Source organism: Notolepis coatsorum, assembly GCF_963971535.1.
Source record: "Notolepis coatsorum genome assembly, chromosome: 15".
Classification (NCBI taxonomy): Eukaryota; Metazoa; Chordata; class Actinopteri; order Aulopiformes; family Paralepididae; genus Notolepis; species Notolepis coatsorum.
This window is the reverse complement of record NC_140179.1, coordinates 20488527-20507202: the sequence shown is the minus strand read 5'-3', so window position 1 is coordinate 20507202 and position 18676 is coordinate 20488527.

Sequence of the window (18676 nt, the reverse complement as noted above, 5' to 3'; positions counted from 1 at the left end):
TTACCCTGGTAGCCGGCGGGAAGACTTGCATCTGTTGTTCCCTGGCTGGACGGCTCGACAGGATAGGAGTCACGTTGTTGCTTGGTATCCGGCGGGAAGACCTGCATCTGTTGTTCCCGGCCGATGCACCCAGGCTGTTGTCGTCTTCGTCATCTTGGTCATCTTGGTCATCTTGGTCATCTTGGGGTCACCCCCTCTGACCTCTTGGTTTTCCCCCATAGTTTGAGGTAGGTTGATTTGTCACTTCTCGGGCGACCCCCACGGGTTCCCGAGAATTGTAGCAGCAGTCCTCTATTGAAGTGTGGTTGGCCTGGTCGTGTGACCCTGTCCGTAGGCCTCGCAGGACATCACAGATACAGTCCACAGAGGACTAATTTCTCTTCTCTCTTTCAGGTCCATTCAGGGCTCTCGTCGCCCTGTAACCTGGGTCCAGGCCGATGTCTCTCTGTCCGGTCTGGGAGGTCTAGGAGGTCTGGGAGGTCTGGGAGGTCTGGGAGGTCTGGGAGGTCTAGGAGGTCTGGGAGGTCTGGGAGGTCTAGGAGGTCTAGATGAGGACCTTGAGGATGCTCTGGAGCTTGACCTATCCCGGTCTTCCTCCAGTTCCGATTTCTGACCTGAGTCAGTATATTCCTTCTTGCCATCCGCTGCGTCGTTCGCTGATTCCGGGGGACCGCCCCCCCGTCTAGGAGTGTGGCACTGATTCAGGTTTTGTCCCTTTACCAGCGCACCTTTACCAGCGCACATTGTTCACAGATCCTTCGGACTGTTGTTTCCGTCCACTTCCTTCTTGCACAGGGGGTCTACCCTGTGTTGTGCTTGTCTCGGTCCAGACTGGGTAGTTAGTTACTGTTTATGTCTGGTATTAGTTCCGGCTAGTTAGCCAGCTTGTAGATTCAGGCTATGTAGCCTCTTATAGACTCAGCTCCTGCTGATAACACCAGCCTGTATTATTACGCCGGTTCCATTTCCGTCCTAGTAGCAGGACTTATTCTGATTTTAAGTAAACATTAGGTTACTTCTGGTTGAGGTGACCTGGTACCTATTTTTTCTACTTAGGTTTCGACTGTAATTACGTTACTTTTTAGTCGTGAGTAAACTTTTACTGCTATCACAGAAATATACTTTAAGTGTGATTCTTTCTTTGAGTAGAACCTTCTACGTCTTTTGACTGTAAGAAAACATTACGTAACTTTTTAGTCGTGAGTAAACTCTTACTGCTATCACAGAAATATACTTTAAGTGTGATTCTTTCTTTGAGTAGAACCTTCTACGTCTTTTGACTGTAAGAAAACATTACGTAACTTTTTAGTCGTGAGTAAACTTTTACTGCTATCACAGAAATATACTTTAAGTGTGATTCTTTCTTTGAGTAGAACCTTCTACGTCTTTTGACTGTAAGAAAACATTACGTAACTTTTTAGTCGTGAGTAAACTTTTACTGCTATCACAGAAATATACTTTAAGTGTGATTCTTTCCTTGAGTAGAACCTTCTACGTTTTTTTGACTGTAAGAAAACATTACGTAACTTTTTAGTCGTGAGTAAACTTTTACTGCTATCACAGAAATATACTTTAAGTGTGATTCTTTCTTTGAGTAGAACCTTCTACGTTTTTTGACTGTAAGAAAACATTACGTAACTTTTTAGTCGTGAGTAAACTTTTACTGCTATCACAGAAATATACTTTAAGTGTGATTCTTTCTTTGAGTAGAACCTTCTACGTCTTTTGACTGTAAGAAAACATTACGTAACTTTTTAGTCGTGAGTAAACTTTTACTGCTATCACAGAAATATACTTTAAGTGTGATTCTTTCTTTGAGTAGAACCTTCTACGTTTGGTTTTTTTCAAATCTGTAATTAATTCTACTCCAGAGGCACCCGACAGCAGTCATTTCGGTTCATATTCTTTCGGTTTTTGATACCTATTTAAATAGTATAAAGCCCAACTCACTTGAACTTATGTCCTTAGCCCCGGAACCTCCAATCCGTTTTGACAGACCTATAAACCAGTGACTTGGCCGCCCAAGCACCACAGCGTCCTGTATGCTGAGGCTTCCAAGTCCCCACAAATCTGATAGGCCCGTCGGATACAGAGACCCTGATGCTCGCTCTGTCCCCCCGCGTCAAGGTGCTAAGCTTGATGGGAGTTTGCAGAGTCTCAATTTTTTACCCATAGGTGCTGGTGAGTGTACATCTCATGCAGCTGATATGGCTGGTAGGGTGCTAACCCACCAAATGGTTGCTGTCAGGAAATCCCTTCCGAATGAAATAGATTACAAATTCACTTTACTTTACTCTGGGTTTAGAGCAAGGACGGACATCTTTATATATTATACTTAGAATATATACAAAACTTTTGTAGTATTCTATGTCATGTTTCTTCCTAAATGACAATAACACTTTATATTATTCCTCTTGACAGATGAGCTGTATGTCAAGTGCAGTTTGCACTTGCTTGAGTCACTTGTGTCAGGGCCCCAGAGGGTAAGGATACTATTGATTCTCCTTCCGGGCTTTGAATTCCTCCCTTGTTGTCCTCACCTCTGCTTGCTGTTCTGGGGTTAGTGCGGCCCACTCGTCTGCAGGTAGGTATTGGTACTTCTTTTTCCCTGTTCTGTCCTTGGTTGTTTTCGGGGGGAACTCCTGGGAGGCCCCCCTTTTGTCAGATAGCATTTTAACTTGGTCATACAGCATACATTCGATACGTAGCTGGTCTTGTGACCATGCTGCGCATCGGGCTGCCAGTGGGTTACCCCCTGGGACTCCTCTGAGTAGCTTTTCAAGCAGTGAGCATGATCCTTGCATAGGTGTTCCATTCATGACTGATTCTGCTGCATCATTGAGAGACATGCTCCCGCCTCGCACCTGTGCGATTAGTTTCTCCACCATCTTATACCCTGGATCTTGACCGGGGGTCCTTACTTCTCTTTCCATCAGTTGGTCCATTGAGGCCCTTTCGGGGATCTCTAGTCCTTTGAGATGTCTCAACATGCGAGCTAGCGTCTCGTGTGCTTGTATCTCCTGAGCGAGCATCTGCTGCGCCAGCTTCTCATGAGCTAGCATCTGCTGCGCCAGTTTCTTCTGAGCTACCCGTGCCAGCTTCTCCTGGGCTAGCATCTGCCGCGCCAGCCTCTCCTGAGCTAGCATCTCCTGGGCTGGCTTCTCTTGTGCTAGCTCCTCCTGAGCTAGCTTCTGGCGTGCCAGCTCCTCCTGAGCTAGCATCTCTCGTGCTAGCTCCTCCTGAGCTAGCTTCTGGCGTGCTAGCTCCTCTTGAGCTAGCTTCTCTCGTGCTAGCTCCTCCTGAGCTAGCTTCTCTCGTGCTAGCTCCTCCTGAGCTAGCTTCTCTCGTGCTGGCTCCTCTTGAGCTAGCTTCTCTCGTGCTAGCTCCTCCTGAGCTAGCTTCTCTCGTGCTAGCTCCTCTTGAGCTAGCTTCTCTCGTGCTGGCTCCTCTTGAGCTAGCTTCTCTCGTGCTAGCTCCTCCTGAGCTAGCTTCTCTCGTGCTAGCTCCTCCTGAGCTAGCTTCTCTCGTGCTGGCTCCTCTTGAGCTAGCTTCTCTCGTGCTAGCTCCTTCTGAGCTAGCTTCTCTCGTGCTAGCTCCTCTTGAGCTAGCTTCTCTCGTGCTGGCTCCTCTTGAGCTAGCTTCTCTCGTGCTAGCTCCTCCTGAGCTAGCTTCTCTCGTGCTAGCTCCTCCTGAGCTAGCTTCTCTCGTGCTGGCTCCTCTTGAGCTAGCTTCTCTCGTGCTAGCTCCTCCTGAGCTAGCTTCTCTCGTGCTAGCTCCTCTTGAGCTAGCTTCTCTCGTGCTAGCTCCTCTTGAGCTAGCTTCTCTCGTGCTAGCTCCTCTTGAGCTAGCTTCTCTCGTGCTAGCTCCTCTTGAGCTAGCTTCTCTCGTGCTAGCTCCTCCTGAGCTAGCTTCTCTCGTGCTAGCTCCTCTTGAGCTAGCTTCTCTCGTGCTAGCTCCTCTTGAGCTAGCTTCTCTCGTGTTAGCTCCTCCTGAGCTAGCTTCTCTCGTGCTAGCTCCTCTTGAGCTAGCTTCTGGGTGTTAGCACTGGCTTGTTAGCCGATGTAGTGCTAGTTAGCTTCCGTCTGGCTACGGCCAGCTCCTGGGTCTTCCGTTTAGCCAGCTCATGGGTCGCACCGTCTGGCTAGCTCATGGGTCTTCCGTCTGGCTAAAGCCAGCTCATGGGTGTTAGCACTGGCTTGTTAGCCGATGTAGTGCTAGTTAGCTTCGCCTTTCTGTGAACGGTCGTTTTGACTTCGCTTCACATCCAGTCTCCCATACTCACATACGGTATCTTTGGGCTAGGTAGCCATCCAGCTCGCCTTTCTGTGAACGGTCGTTTTGACTGCGCTTCACATCCAGTCTCCCATACTCACATACGGTATCTCTGGGCTAGGTAGCCCTCGCCTTTCTGTGAACGGCCGTTTTGGCTCGCTTCACATCCACACTCCGCTCATACAAGGTGTCTCTGGGCTAGGGAGCCCTCGCCTTTCTGTGAACGGCCGTTTTGGCTCGCTTCACATCCACACTCCGCTCATACAAAGTGTCTCTCTAAACTGCCAGACATTTTAGAGAGAGGGTTTTCTTTACCCCCTTTTTTTTTTTTTTATCCAATTTTGCGGGCTCAACCGCTCCACCAGCAATGCCCCCACTATGCAGATGCCTTTAATTTGCCACTGCTCTCCATCGAGGGCCCTACAGATCAATATCCTTTGACTGGTGTATTCTAAAACTCGGTTCTCCGTTTTTTTTTTTTTTTTTTAATATTTCTAGTTTATTTTATTTTGGCTGTTATCTTACCGATCTCAGCCCTAACCAGGGACGCCATGTTGAAAGCTACAGGTCGCCTCTATACATCTCAATCACCTACTCGAGATATAAACCTGCGGCCGCTCGATATCCCCCGGCGAGGTGCTAAACTCGCCAAGTTCTCGAGTCAATTTACTATTTCTGTCTAGATTACTTCAAGTCACTGGTCTTGTGATATCCAGTTGATATGAAATGTAATCATGAAGAGTTGTTAATCTCTTCTTGTTTGAAATAAACCGAATATTTTGTTTAGGAGAACTATTATATCATGTAATAAAAATAATATTATTATTATCATTATCATCATTATCATCATTTTACGAAAGGGCTTGTAATACTGCTCATTTGAAAGCTTGGTTGTATTACTACTTTTTTAATAAGTATTACCACTGTACTAACACGTAATCATTGTTTGCACTCCCCGGCCTTCTTTGTCCCCCTCCTCCTCCTTCAACGGAACCGACCGTCTGACCCTGCAGTGATTCAGACGGTCGAGGTCCCACACAAGACAGAGTCAGTCTGGACACAGAGACACCGGAACCCGCAAACAACACTCATCTACATGCTTAGTATTTCTTATCAGTACATAGCATATACATATATAAATATATATATTTTAGCTGAAAAGCATTAACCAGTCAATTGATTCAATCTGTATTTCAGGACATAGTCACCTCAGAGGAAATCAAGGCGCGGCTGGTATTTGCTGGCAGGGATCAGTCCAAGAACTCAATGGATTATAAAAAGTCATCTTTATTTCAATGAAGTTACAGAAAAAGACTAAATAAAAAATATCCATTACAGTTTAAAAGATTATATAAAAACAAAACATGTCATCTGCATCTTGGTCTTCCAAGTCACACACTGGTAAAAACTTCAAAATCTCTCAAAGAAGTCTGTAGGCACCATTCTTCTTCTCTCTCCTTCTCCGTGTAAAAAATCTCACCCTGCTCTCGCCAGTTGGCCCTTTTTATAAGGTCCGTCACGTCACGCCATCGTCAGTACATAGCTCCAATCACCGTACATTACGTGTCATATCCCTCCTTCAGTTATTTGTTACTTTGCAGTTACATATCAAATCAAGTAATTTATAAGAATACAATGCCCCTCTGACTAGCGCCCCCCCTTCTTGGCCTTGCATTCCAGCCGGTCACTTCTCTACTGCATGGGGCCTCTTTCGTTCTGAGACGAGGGCGAGGCAGACTTCCGTAATATATCTTACATAGCCCACCACATACATATACAGAGATATACAGGTACAATACAGTACTCGGTGTACTATATTACATTAGTTTACATTACATTATAGTCATTATAGTCTGCTCTCCTCTCCTTCCTCTTCTGATTCAAGACTTCAACCAGCAACCCTCCCCGTCTGAAAGGGTTTAACATTACACAGCTCTTTCTCCTCCGTCCCTGTCTCTCTCCTCTCCAGAGGCCCACATTCTGTTGGTTCACTCCCTTTTCACAGCTTTTCACAGACATTTTCTATGGAGACATTTAAAGGCTCAGTTCCATTTTTTATAAGAGAGAGTTCAGTTCCAAGATTTATACTGGTCATATAGGAACGACCCAGGATGTCATTGTCAAAAAGTGTCACTTGTTCTGTGGCACATCTCACCCACTCTGTCATTCTGGGCGGTCATTGTCCATCATCAACTGAATAATGAAGCATATAATTACATGTGAAAAAAGGTATATACGGTCATATAGGAATGACCCAGGATGTCATTGTCCAAAAGTGTCGCTTGCTGATCTGTGGCACTTCACACATACGATACTGGTATAGGGTTCAATTCCCTGTTCTACCTAATACCATACAACTATTCGGTCTCTCTCTCTTTGTCTATGTCTCTTTCCTTCTCTCCATCTCTGTCTGTCTCTCTGTCTATATCTCTGTGTGTGTGTGCGTGTGTGTGTGTCTCTCTCTCTCACTATGTCTCTCTCTCACACTATGTCTCTCTCTTTGTGTGTGTGTGCGTGTGTGTGTGTCTCTCTCTCACACTATGTCTCTCTCTTTGCTGGGGCCCACATTCCTCAGGGTGCCTCCCTTCTGCATGTGGTCTGTGAAGAACAGACCCTTCTTATGGAGATTTTAAAGGCTCAGTTCCATTTGTTTTAAAAGTAGAGCCAGCATAAAGCTATCCTCCAGAGTTCAGTTTAAAGATTATACTGGTCACATAGGAACGACTCAGGATGTCATTGTCCAAGAGTGTCACTTGTTCTGTGACACTTTACAGTAAGTAAGTAAGTAAGTAAGTAAGTAAGTACACTAAGTAAGTAAGTAAGTAAGTAAGTAAGTAAGTAAGTAAGTGTAAGTAAGTAAGTAAGTAAGTAAGTAAGTAAGTAAGTAAGTAAGTAAGTAAGTAAAACTTTCTTTTTATAGCGCCCTATAGTGCTTCAAAGCATTTTAAAACATCAGTGAAAATGCAAGAAATAATGTGAAGAGAAGAAAAAACATTAAAATGAGCCAAAACACCAGAATAGACCAGTGGTGAATCCTTGTGGAAGCCAACGGAAGCCATGCCTCCCTATAAATTCATATCAAATTATGAAATATGAAAAAAAAAAAATTTAAAATATAATTATTTTTTAATATAGTTTACATTCTTTTTCATCTGTGCATCTGTGTTTTTTTTTTTTTTTTTTTTTTTATGTCTCCCTCTTCTCCTTCTCACTCCCTCTAACACACTGTCAGACTGTGCTCACTACTGCAGCTAGTATAGGAGAGAGGCAGTGGGTAGGTCTCTTTCTCCAGGCTTCCAGCATTATAGAGTGAGTCCAAACTCCAAATCCGATCCTAGCCAATCAGATTCGAGCTGACTGCCACTGTGCCACACCCTAAAAGTTTAAAACGGAGCTGGGAGGAAGACATTCAGCATATTTTCCACCTGGAGGCGGGGCAGGTCAGAAGTTCACGTTTCCACCTGACTACCTAACGTGACATCCCATTAGTACTGAGGACCAGCAGAGCACACCACTGTGGATATTATGATTTAACAAATCTATCTGGCAAGAGGAGGACCACATTATTGACCAGGTAAGAACTGAGCAGCCTGACTAAGGACTAACTAACGTTATCAGGCAAGCTTGTATACCCTTTCATGACTGCAATGCAAGCCAGGGGCTGGAATACGCAGTAACTTATTCCTCCGTAGTAGCCAGGTTAATGTGCACCATCAAGCACTGCTTAAAAGCTAGCGGTGGGTCCAAAATATATCGGATATAAATGTCAAAGGTACCCAGCGTTCCATTAGGGTTTCACACACAGATGCGGCGGGGTTTGAAAGCTCGGCGTTGCTAATAAACATTTTAAATCATTTTTATAAACGAGTAAAACTGAGGCTGAAATGACTGCTTCCGCATTTTACAGTAGGAGCGCTCTGATGGCTGGGCGCGCGGCGCAACAGACACGTGAATGAATGAATGAATGAATGAATGAAAACTTTATTTAACAGATTGCAGAATGGGTACAATACAGTACGGCTCAATACACACAATTGTTAAGGGGATGCAGACCAGAGAAATACGTTTGTCTTGTCACGTTTGTCTAATAGACAGTCATATTCTCTCCCGGTGTTCTGCGGAATCCTACTCCCTCCTCGAAAACAACACCGGCCGTATGTATATTTCTCTCCCACCCACCCACCCCCTCCTAATGTACAGTCCCCTCCCCATCATATGTATATACTCTGTCAGGATCTAGGGGTAACAGTACTGTATATTTGATGTCATGATGTCTTGTATGTCATAAATGTCACTAGTATGAATTGAAAATGGGGGACCCTGATGTAAACAAGACAAACGTCTTTCTCTGGTCTGCATCCCCTTATACAATTGTGTGTATTGAGCCGTACTGTATTGTACCCATTCTGCAATCTGTTAAGAAAGTTTGACTGGCCGCCGAGCCATACTGTAGTGTACATGGTGACTACTTGACTTAAAAAAATAAAAATAAAAAATTAATAAAAATATTTAATACATTTTTTTTAATAATTTTTTTTGGCTTCCCCTGTTATTTTACCCACGCGACGCCACTGGAATAGACAACAAAAAACTAAAACAAAAACAAAAAAGACATGAACAGAGATAAAAAAGCCTGCCTGTAGAAGTGGGTTTTTAGCTGCCTTTTAAAGATGAGCTCTGATGGAGCGGTTTTCAGAGTTAAAGGGAGGGCGTTCCAGAGCCTTGGGGCAGTCACCGCAAAAGCTCTGTCCCCTTTTCATTATTATTATTATTATTATTATTATATATATACTATATATTTATTTTTACACTTTTTTGTATTATTGTGTGTTTGATATTTACATATCTGTAAATAGGCTATGTCTATTTTATTGTATTACTGCCTTTATCTTGAAATGTGATCCACCGGTCAAGTGCGCCCCCTAGTGTCAATGTACAGTGCTGCGCCGTAACCTTGTGGTGTTTTAGTCCTGTGTGGTTGGAAGGAGGTCGCTTGATGCACCAAAGCCAACTTCCTTGTATGTGGAAAGCTTACTTGGCAATTAAGACTTTTCTGATTCTGATTCTGATTCTATTATCTGTTTGGCACGATACAGATCTTTGACCGTACATCAGTAAGAAAAATAAGAAATAACTCAAGTTGTGGACTAAGGTTTTGACAACTGTTTTGTGTTTGGACAGTGTCTTCAGGAAACCTGCCTCCTGGTGGACGGGTGAGGTGGTGCGGTCCAATTCTCTCAGGTGAAAAGGACATTTATTTAAATACTGCACTTAAGTATAATTTCTAGCTATACTCAGGGACGCAGCAATGGGGGGGTGCTGCGGGGTCTGCAGCACCCCCACCTGGCAGGGAGTTGTAACTGCAAGGTTGTTTTGGCTTTTATTCCATTGTAATACCGTATCCTACTCAATGTCATTGAGCGACACTGCAGATTTACCCTACTCTTAGAATTCGGAAAAGATCCTCATAGGGGCGCTGTCTCGATAATGCAGTGTCCCCTGCTATACAGACCGGTGTTTTAGGCATATAAACAAAGGGATACCGAACGCGGAACTGAAAGTGGGTTAGGGAAAATCTTCACGCTACCGGGCTGCACCGGGCAGAAAAGATTATTGATGCCAAGGCGAAACGTTGCATTTTGCTGCATTAAGGAGGTAAGACAAAGGTTAATCTATTATTGGATGCCTTCATTTGAACACTTAATTTGCACTATATATTAAAAGAGGAAAAAATGTGTGCACTGCGCGGTCATTGCCTCCCCTTCAGCGCAACCCGCCGGCTATGACGTTATTATTAATATCACTTATCTCAGCACCCCCAACGATAACTGAGTTCCCGCGGCCCTGGCTATACTTGTACTTTATGTGAGTATTTTCATTTTAGGGAACTTTATACTTTTACTCCACTACATTTCAAGGGAAATATTTGTATCCATCTAATATGCACTGCACCTTGTATATCACTATGTCTTGTGTATGTATGTGATGAATAAACCTCTTGAATCTTGAATATACTGCACCTTGTGTATACTGTTTACTTTTACTCTTACTCATAGTATATATTCAGATAGAATTGTCTTTTGTATTACCTATATACTGTATATTGTAACGTATAATATAACCGATAGGGCATACAGACCCTCATCTGCAGCTTTATTTTACTCATATTTTTATATTCAGAGTTAATTATATTGTTTACACCGTTTCTTTTTCTCATATTTCTATATTCAGATCAGATCAGATTACCTATATTTATGTCTTTCAACTATGTCTCTGTCTGTCTGTCTGTCTGTCTGTCTGTCTCTCTGTCTATCTCCCATGCAATAAAGGAGTATCTGTTCTGATCTGCGATGGTTCTGTCCTGATCTGTTCTGATCTGTTCTACGATGGTTCTGTTCTGTTCTGTCCTGATCTGTTCTGATCTGTTCTACGATGGTTCTGTTCTGTTCTGATCTGTTCTACGATGGTTCTGTTCTGTTCTGTTCTGATCTGTTCTGATCTCATGCCAAAGCAAGTGGAACTGAGCCTCAAACCTTTACAGAAACAACGTTCCAGGGAATTATTAGCGTGAATCCTTGAAGGAAGAAAAGACTGCAGTGCAGACGTGATGAAGAGTGTGATTCACCATGAAGAAGATGCCCGAGGCGGACACCACGAGGCGGCTGTACTTGTCGGTGAAGGCCTGGTACGGCTCCGGCCTCCCGGACACGGGGTTCATCCGCTCCTTCTTGGAGTACTTGGCCTCGAACTGCGGCCGGATCTCCTCCTGTGAGGACAAGAGACAAGACAGAAAACAGAAACTAATTTACTTTTAAGAAAAAGTTGAATAATGCTACTGTATGTAATGCTAATGTTATGAATAATGAAATACAGTTGAGTTACTGATTTATTTAGTTTAGTTTAGTATTGTTAGGTTAGTTAGTATTGTATTTGATGCTGGAGCCTTTGTGTGTTTTTTTTTGTGATTTTAAAGATATTCAAATTTGAAAAAAATATTAAATATTAAATATTAAAAATATATTGAGAATGTACTAAGGCTAAAGTGTTTCTTATGTTTTTATAGTTTTTTATTAATGTAATGTAATGTACTGTAATGTTGTAAGTTATGTGTTAGGACCCCAGGAAGAATAGTCTTTCACCCATGGGTGTAGACTAATGGGGATCCTTAAAATAAACAAATAAACACGCCCCCAAGTCAGCTGAAAGGGGGGTGTAATATAACCTGCGAGGACAAGACACGCCCCCAAGTCAGCTGAAAGGGGGGTGTAATATAACCTGCGAGGACAAGACACGCCCCCAAGTCAGCAGAGAGAGGGGTGTAATATAACCTGCGAGGACAAGACACGCCCCAAGTCAGAGACAAGACACGCCCCCAAGTCAGCAGAGAGGGGGGTGTAATATAACCTGCGAGGACAAGACACGCCCCAAGTCAGAGCAAGACACGCCCCCAAGTCAGCAGAGAGGGGGGTGTAATATAACCTGCGAGGACAATACACGCCCCCAAGTCGGAGACAAGACACGCCCCCAAGTCAGAGACACACCCCCAAGTCAGAGACAAGACACGCCCCCAAGTCAGAGACAAGACACGCCCCAAAGTCAGAGACAAGACATGCCCCGAAGTCAGAGACAAGACACGCCCCCAAGTCAGAGACAATACACGCCCCCAAGTCAGATACAAGACACGCCCCCAAGTCAGAGACAATACACGCCCCCAAGTCAGAGACAGGACACGCCCCCAAGTCAGAGACAAGACACGCCCCCAAGTCAGAGACAATACACGCCCCCAAGTCAGAGACAAGACACGCCCCCAAGTCAGAGACAATACACGCCCCCAAGTCAGAGACAAGACACGCCCCCAAGTCAGAGACAAGACACGCCCCCAAGTCAGAGACAATACACGCCCCCAAGTCAGAGACAAGACACGCCCCCAAGTCAGAGACAAGACACGCCCCCAAGTCAGAGACAATACACGCCCCCAAGTCAGAGACAAGACACGCCCCCAAGTCAGCGGAGAGGGGGATGTAATATAACCTGTGAGGACAAGACATGCCCCCAAGTCAGAGACAAGACACGCCCCCAAGTCAGCAGAGAGGGGGATGTAATATAACCTGCGAGGACAAGACACGCCCCCAAGTCAGAGACACGCCCCCAAGTCAGGAGAGAGGGGGATGTAATATAACCTGTGAGGACAAGCCACGCCCCCAAGTCAGAGACAAGACACGCCCCCAAGTCAGGAGAGAGGGGGATGTAATATAACCTGCGAGGACAAGCCACGCCCCCAAGTCAGAGACACGCCCCCAAGTCAGGAGAGAGGGGGATGTAATATAACATTTGAGGACAAGAGACAAGCCTGCGTAGCCCAAGGTTGGGTGCTATACCAGTGGTTGTGAAGGAGGCAATTTCCACCCTACATTGTGGGGAGTGCTTTGAGTGTCTAGAAAAACACTATAAATGTAATGGTCATTCATTCATTCATTCATTCATTCATTCATTCATTCATTCATTCATTCATTCATTCATTCATTCATTCATATGGTTGAGGAACCACAACAAAGTGAATTTCACTATGTTTCTGCAATAAAGGAATCTGAATTTGAATCTGAATCTGAATAAGTAAGTAAAACAAACCATCCCTCTAAGCTTCGGTCCCAGAGAGTTAATCTACAGTAAACTGAGAACACAGTGTTTAATTAATCAACCCAAGGCCCTTAGGGTGACTGCATACTATTGTTGCATACTAGCTAAATCCCTTTACTTAATGCTCTCAAGCCTGAGGACATGCTGTGCACTAGGTGGCATTATGCTAACTGTCTGGTACAAGAGCCAGCAGCCTGTTCGACATGCTTTATTAACCCTTTCACCACCACATTACCAAAGGGTTAACCCTTTCACTGCGACAATACAGAAGGTTAACCCTTTCACTACCACACTACATACAGTTAACCTTTCACTACCACACTACAGACGGTTAACCTTTCACTACCACACTACAAAGTCCTTCTGTAGTGTGGTAGTGTAAGGTTAACCTTCTGTAGTGTTATAGTGAAATGGTTAACCTTCTGTAGTGAAAGGTTAACCTTCTGTAGTGTGGTAGTGAAAGGTTAACCTTCTGTAGTGTGGTAGTGAAAGGTTAACCTTCTGTAGTGTGTTAGTGAAAGGTTAACCTTCTGTAGTGTGGTAGTGAAAGGTTAACCTTCTGTAGTAGTATGGTAGTGAAAGGGTTAACCTGTATTGTCACAGTGAAAGGGTTAACCTTCTGTAGTGTGGTAGTGAAAGGTTAACCTTCTGTATTGTCACAGTGAAAGGGTTAACCTTCTGTAGTGTTGTAGTGAAAGGGTTAACCGGCTATAGTGTGGTAGTGAAAGGGTTAACCTTCTGTAGTGTGGTTGTGAAAGGGTTAACCCAGATACCATCTCACAGTACCTTGTGTATACAGTTTGCTTTTACTCTTACTCATATTATATATTCAGATTCAAATTCTGTATTGCCTATTTATTGCAACATATAATATAACCTCATCTGCACGTGTTTACACTGTTTATTTTTCTCAGATTTTTATATTCAGAGTAAATTTTACACTGTTTATTTTTTTATTTCTTATTTGTTTTCTATATTTATGTATTTCTACTATTACCCTGCCAATACCTGTACCTCCCCTCCCCCATGCTGCTATGAGGCCCGAATTTCCCCAAGGGGATCAATAAAGGAACATCTTGTCTTATCCGAAAGCGTTAACCCTTTGTAGTGGGGTAGTGAAAGGGTTAACCTTCTGTAGCGTGGTAGAAGAGAGAAGAAGTCTTTATTTGTCATGCAGTTTAACACAAACATGCGAGATGGGCGACACACAGGAACACACACACATGCATTGGGTCACCGATGAAATGTCTCTCTGCACTTGACCCATCCCGTTGTCCTTCCCCCCCAAGGGCAGCCGGGAGCAGACATGGGCTGTGGCGTGGGGCCGCGCCCCGGGGACCAATCCAAGTGCTCCTGTCCGTCTTCGTCAGGGACGCGAGAGCGTTAGCGATCTGTTGTGCATGTTTTTCCATTGGGTTTATCTTATCAGGAGGGGAAACACTTGCAAGCATGGGGAGAACATGCAAACTCCACACAGAAAGGCCCGGGAGATACCCCACCTGGGTACCTGGCAACACGGAAACCTGGTCCCCAAGCGGAAATCAAACCCTGGACCTTCTAGCTGTGAGGCGACAGTGTTAACCACTACACCACGTGCCGCCTAGTGAAAGGTTAACCTTCTGTAGTGTGGTAGTGGAAAGGTTAAAATGGCGGCCGCCTCCTTACCTCCTCTTCCTCCCAGTCGATCAGGTCCCAGTCGTATGCGAGGACAGCTCGACGTCGCTTCCAGAACTCCAGAAAAACAGTTGCTGAAACAGATTAGATTAGATTCAAATGTATTGTCATCATGCAGCACAAGTACAGTACAACGAAAAATGTGGATAGATATATATATATAGTGAGAATAAATATATATAAATTGTTGTGAAGGGCCAGATTAAACCGAATATATATATTTATTTATATATATATATTTAATTGTATTTGTATATTCTCTAATATTCCCTGATATCCCTTGTATATTCCTTGTACAATATGCATTGAATATCCATTCTAGCCTACTGAACATCCCATAATAGTCTCCATTCTACTATTGGTCGAGACCTTGGTGCCAGGCTGCCATACCCCTCAGACCCAGTTCAAACGTACCGCTCGACATGTACGAACAAGTCCTAGTTCCGCGTAGGAATTTGGCTACCGCACCACTAATGGGACTATTTGTTCATAGTGCGTATATATACTGCGCTACTAAAGTAGGACTTTCTTTTCAGTCCAGTTTCTTACCCTCCAATAGAGTCACAGACGTAAAGCCTCCCCGCGACGCCACGTGTGGGAGTAAGGCCAAGTTCGCCTACCATCGGTATTGAGACATCGTGTATATTAATATTTGAATAGTCATATTTGGCACTATATCGTCGAGTTGGACGTAGTCTATTAAGCTAATAATAGTCTGTTAATATATAGTGCTTCGTGCGGTGAGAATACTACCGTAGTCAGTACCCCATCGTTTCGGGCAGAGAACTGGCTGCTTACCCAGGGTGGTTGACCCTATGTGAAGCTGCACCCGAGGAGCCCCAGAGCCGACGAGCGAGTGGACCTGTATACCGGATTATTCTACCGACGACAGCCCGCCTTCCCAGGCACGGATTATGCTTTGGATACTTTGATTATTCCATGGATAAAGACCCCCGACACTGCCGTGTGTTGGAACCCCCCCCCCTGGAGAGGACGCAAGGTGAGGAGACGCTCTGCAAGACGAGGTCGCTTCACGTCTCTCCCCCGTGGACCGGAGAGAGCCGGCCCACAAAGAGTCCACCTGCTTTCATCTGTGGTCCAAGGATCGCCGGCGCATTGAACGGCACTACAGTGGGTTCACCTGGGATACCCTTGGCCGGACGAGGCAGCCGGATTCTACCCCCCCCCCCCCTCCTACTCCTGTCGGCTTACAAGCGACCGGATTAACCCCCTCTAGTGTATCTAGTATAATCATTAAAGTATCATTGCTGTTATTCCTTAACTATTCCAGGTCGTATATTTACCACCTGCGCCTTCAGAGATTGGACATTCTCTATTGATATACCGACGAATACTCCTTGCCATAAAAGTGCATACTATTTCAATTCATAAATGTAATTAAGTGATTAAGTGCTTATTCTACACACCATCGCTGTGTAGAAATAAAGACCTGTTTCTAATTCGTACATTTGTGTTGGATCCGTTTCATCTACGTGAGAGTGTTCATGATAATATATTTATGCCGTGTACTGGGTGGCCGAATATTAAGTACAAAGGTAGTGGTAGTAAGTATCATATCTAGTAATACAGTCAGGGAATTGTACCCCTCAGTTACAATTGGTCCTTCGAGCCGGAGGGTAATTAGTGTAATATTAATATAGTGTTATTAATATTGAAATGGCCTATGATGAACACTCCACGAAACGATCCTCCTAACCAACGCCCGCAGCGCGAACGACGGCTCCCTCAGTACTTAGAGGCTTACGCTGTCAGTCAACAACCTAGTCTTCTACTAACAGTAAACGCGGTAAAACTAGAAAGTAAAAGTATGTCTAACCCCAACGCCCAGACTACCCCGACCATAGAGGCCCCTACGGGCTCTAATGTAACTGACCAAGTTCACGGTGGGGACCAGTGGGAACCAGACATGACTTCACACCCCGCCAGTACTGAAGAAGTAGTCCCCGATGAGTCCCGGGAGGAATACAACGCTACCGAGAGAGAACTCGGCACGGAAGAAGACGGGGAGAGCACCGTGGAGATAGAGCTCCAAGGCTCCGCAAGGAGTACCCCGAGGGAAGGCTCCCCTATACAACCGCCTTCTCCCAGCGAGGCAGAGAGGACCCTACAGCAGGCCTTCCTCATCAGCCTGAACGCCGCTGCTGAACGCGACCGACTGCAGATCCAGCAGCGAAGCGAACACGAGCAGATACGTCTAGAAATAAGACGCATTCAGATGGAAGAGAATGTGGCCCGAGAACGAGCCGGTGCTCAACGGGACGCAGCGCGCGACAGACAGCAGTCGCAACTAATAGAACAGCTGATCAGACGGACAACACCCTCTCCCTCCGCCAGAGGCTCCAGGAACTCGTCTAGACACACCTCCAGGGCGGCATCCCCTAGCCGAGTAAACAACCCTGAACTTGACCAACAGACGAGGTCTATACCCCCCACAGACCACCTCGCCCCACCGGTCCAAGCGAGACCTAGCAACCGGGAAGGAGCAGCATATCCTGTGGAGAGGCTAAACCAGAGACTACAAGCACTGGATGACCTAACTGAAGACGAAGAGGAAGAGGAGGAGAACCACGCCCGAAGACAGCACAGTACTCTACCGGACCAGGAGGTCCGGTACAGCCCAGGCTATACTCCCGCGGAGCTGCGCTACAGACCCCCGACTCTATACACGGGTGAGCACGACGCACGACCCGCACCGAGGAACAGCACCTGGACAAGCGGGCCATGGTACACTGCCGGTACCAGCCCATACCAAGGAGCGGGAGGAGACTCGCCTAGGAGGCCTCTCCCCCAACGCTCGCCGATGTATCCACAGTCAGCGTCATACATTGGCACGCCTATGGTACCCGACTTCACCCAAGAGAACCGGGCCCAGTATACAGAACTCCGCATGTGTCTGGAGACCATGTTGGTGGATGTATTGGATGAACGCCACAAATACGCCATCCTACTGAAGCACTTAAAGGTACCCCGCGCACATAATATAGCGCTCGCCTACGCGACTTCCACCACCCCATACACAGCAGCGCTGGTAGCATTGGACCAGAGGTATGGGCGCATATGGGATTACGTGATCCAGGAGATCCGACACATCGACCGCTTACCCCCAGCAATAGACAATCGAGCACTGGACGACCTGTCCATCAGAGTGCAGTCCCTGGTAGGGATGTTGGGAGCGCAAAGAGAGAAGGGGAGGCATGAACTTTACGCCAACTCAAATGTGGAAAGGATTCTGGAGAAGCTGCCGCCCGCTCGTCAGGAGCGCTTTAGGCGGCAGAGGGACCACAGAGACCCGAATGGCCCCGAACCGAACCTCCTCGATCTAGCAGACTTCCTGGCGAGAGAAGTCAGCAGCCTACGGCTAGATACATTCGGACGGAGCACCCCTGGCTCCAGAGAAGGAACCAGACGACTAAATGATGGAAGAAGATCGGTGACTGTGATGCACCAATCGGAGTCAGTACCGAGCAGCAGGAGCCACAGTACCCCCTCCAGAACGGAGAAGTGGAAGATAGTGTGCCCCTACTGTGAGAAAGAACACTGGCTAGCGCAATGTGACTCCTTCCCCAAGCTGAACGCGGAGGAAGCAGGTCAATGGATAAAGTCCAACAAGCGCTGTTTTCGCTGTGCGCGCTCACACATGGCAGCCGAATGCCGCTTAAAGAAAAGGTGCACCAAGTGCGAAGGAGCCCATCTGGACATACTTCACGACAGTAACAGACGGCGCCCTTCACCTGCACCATCCAGCCGCAAAGCGAGCGTCATGTACATCGATCCCGCCAGCAGCAGTGGAGCCCGAGTACTCCTAAAAGTAGTGCGTGTGACACTAAGCTACCAGAATAAAGTCCTGGACACTTACGCCGTCCTCGATGACGGGTCAGAGAAGACCCTGCTGCTCGCCTCCGCTGCGGCCCAGCTAGGGCTGCGGGGAAGCGAAACCCAAATGACAATTCGGACAATAAGACGAGATTTGAAGACGATAAAGGGCGAGAATGTCTCATTCTCTATCGCAGCAAGCGGCCAGCCTGAGCGACGGTACCAGATTGCAGACGCTTTCACCAGCCAAGAAATAGGA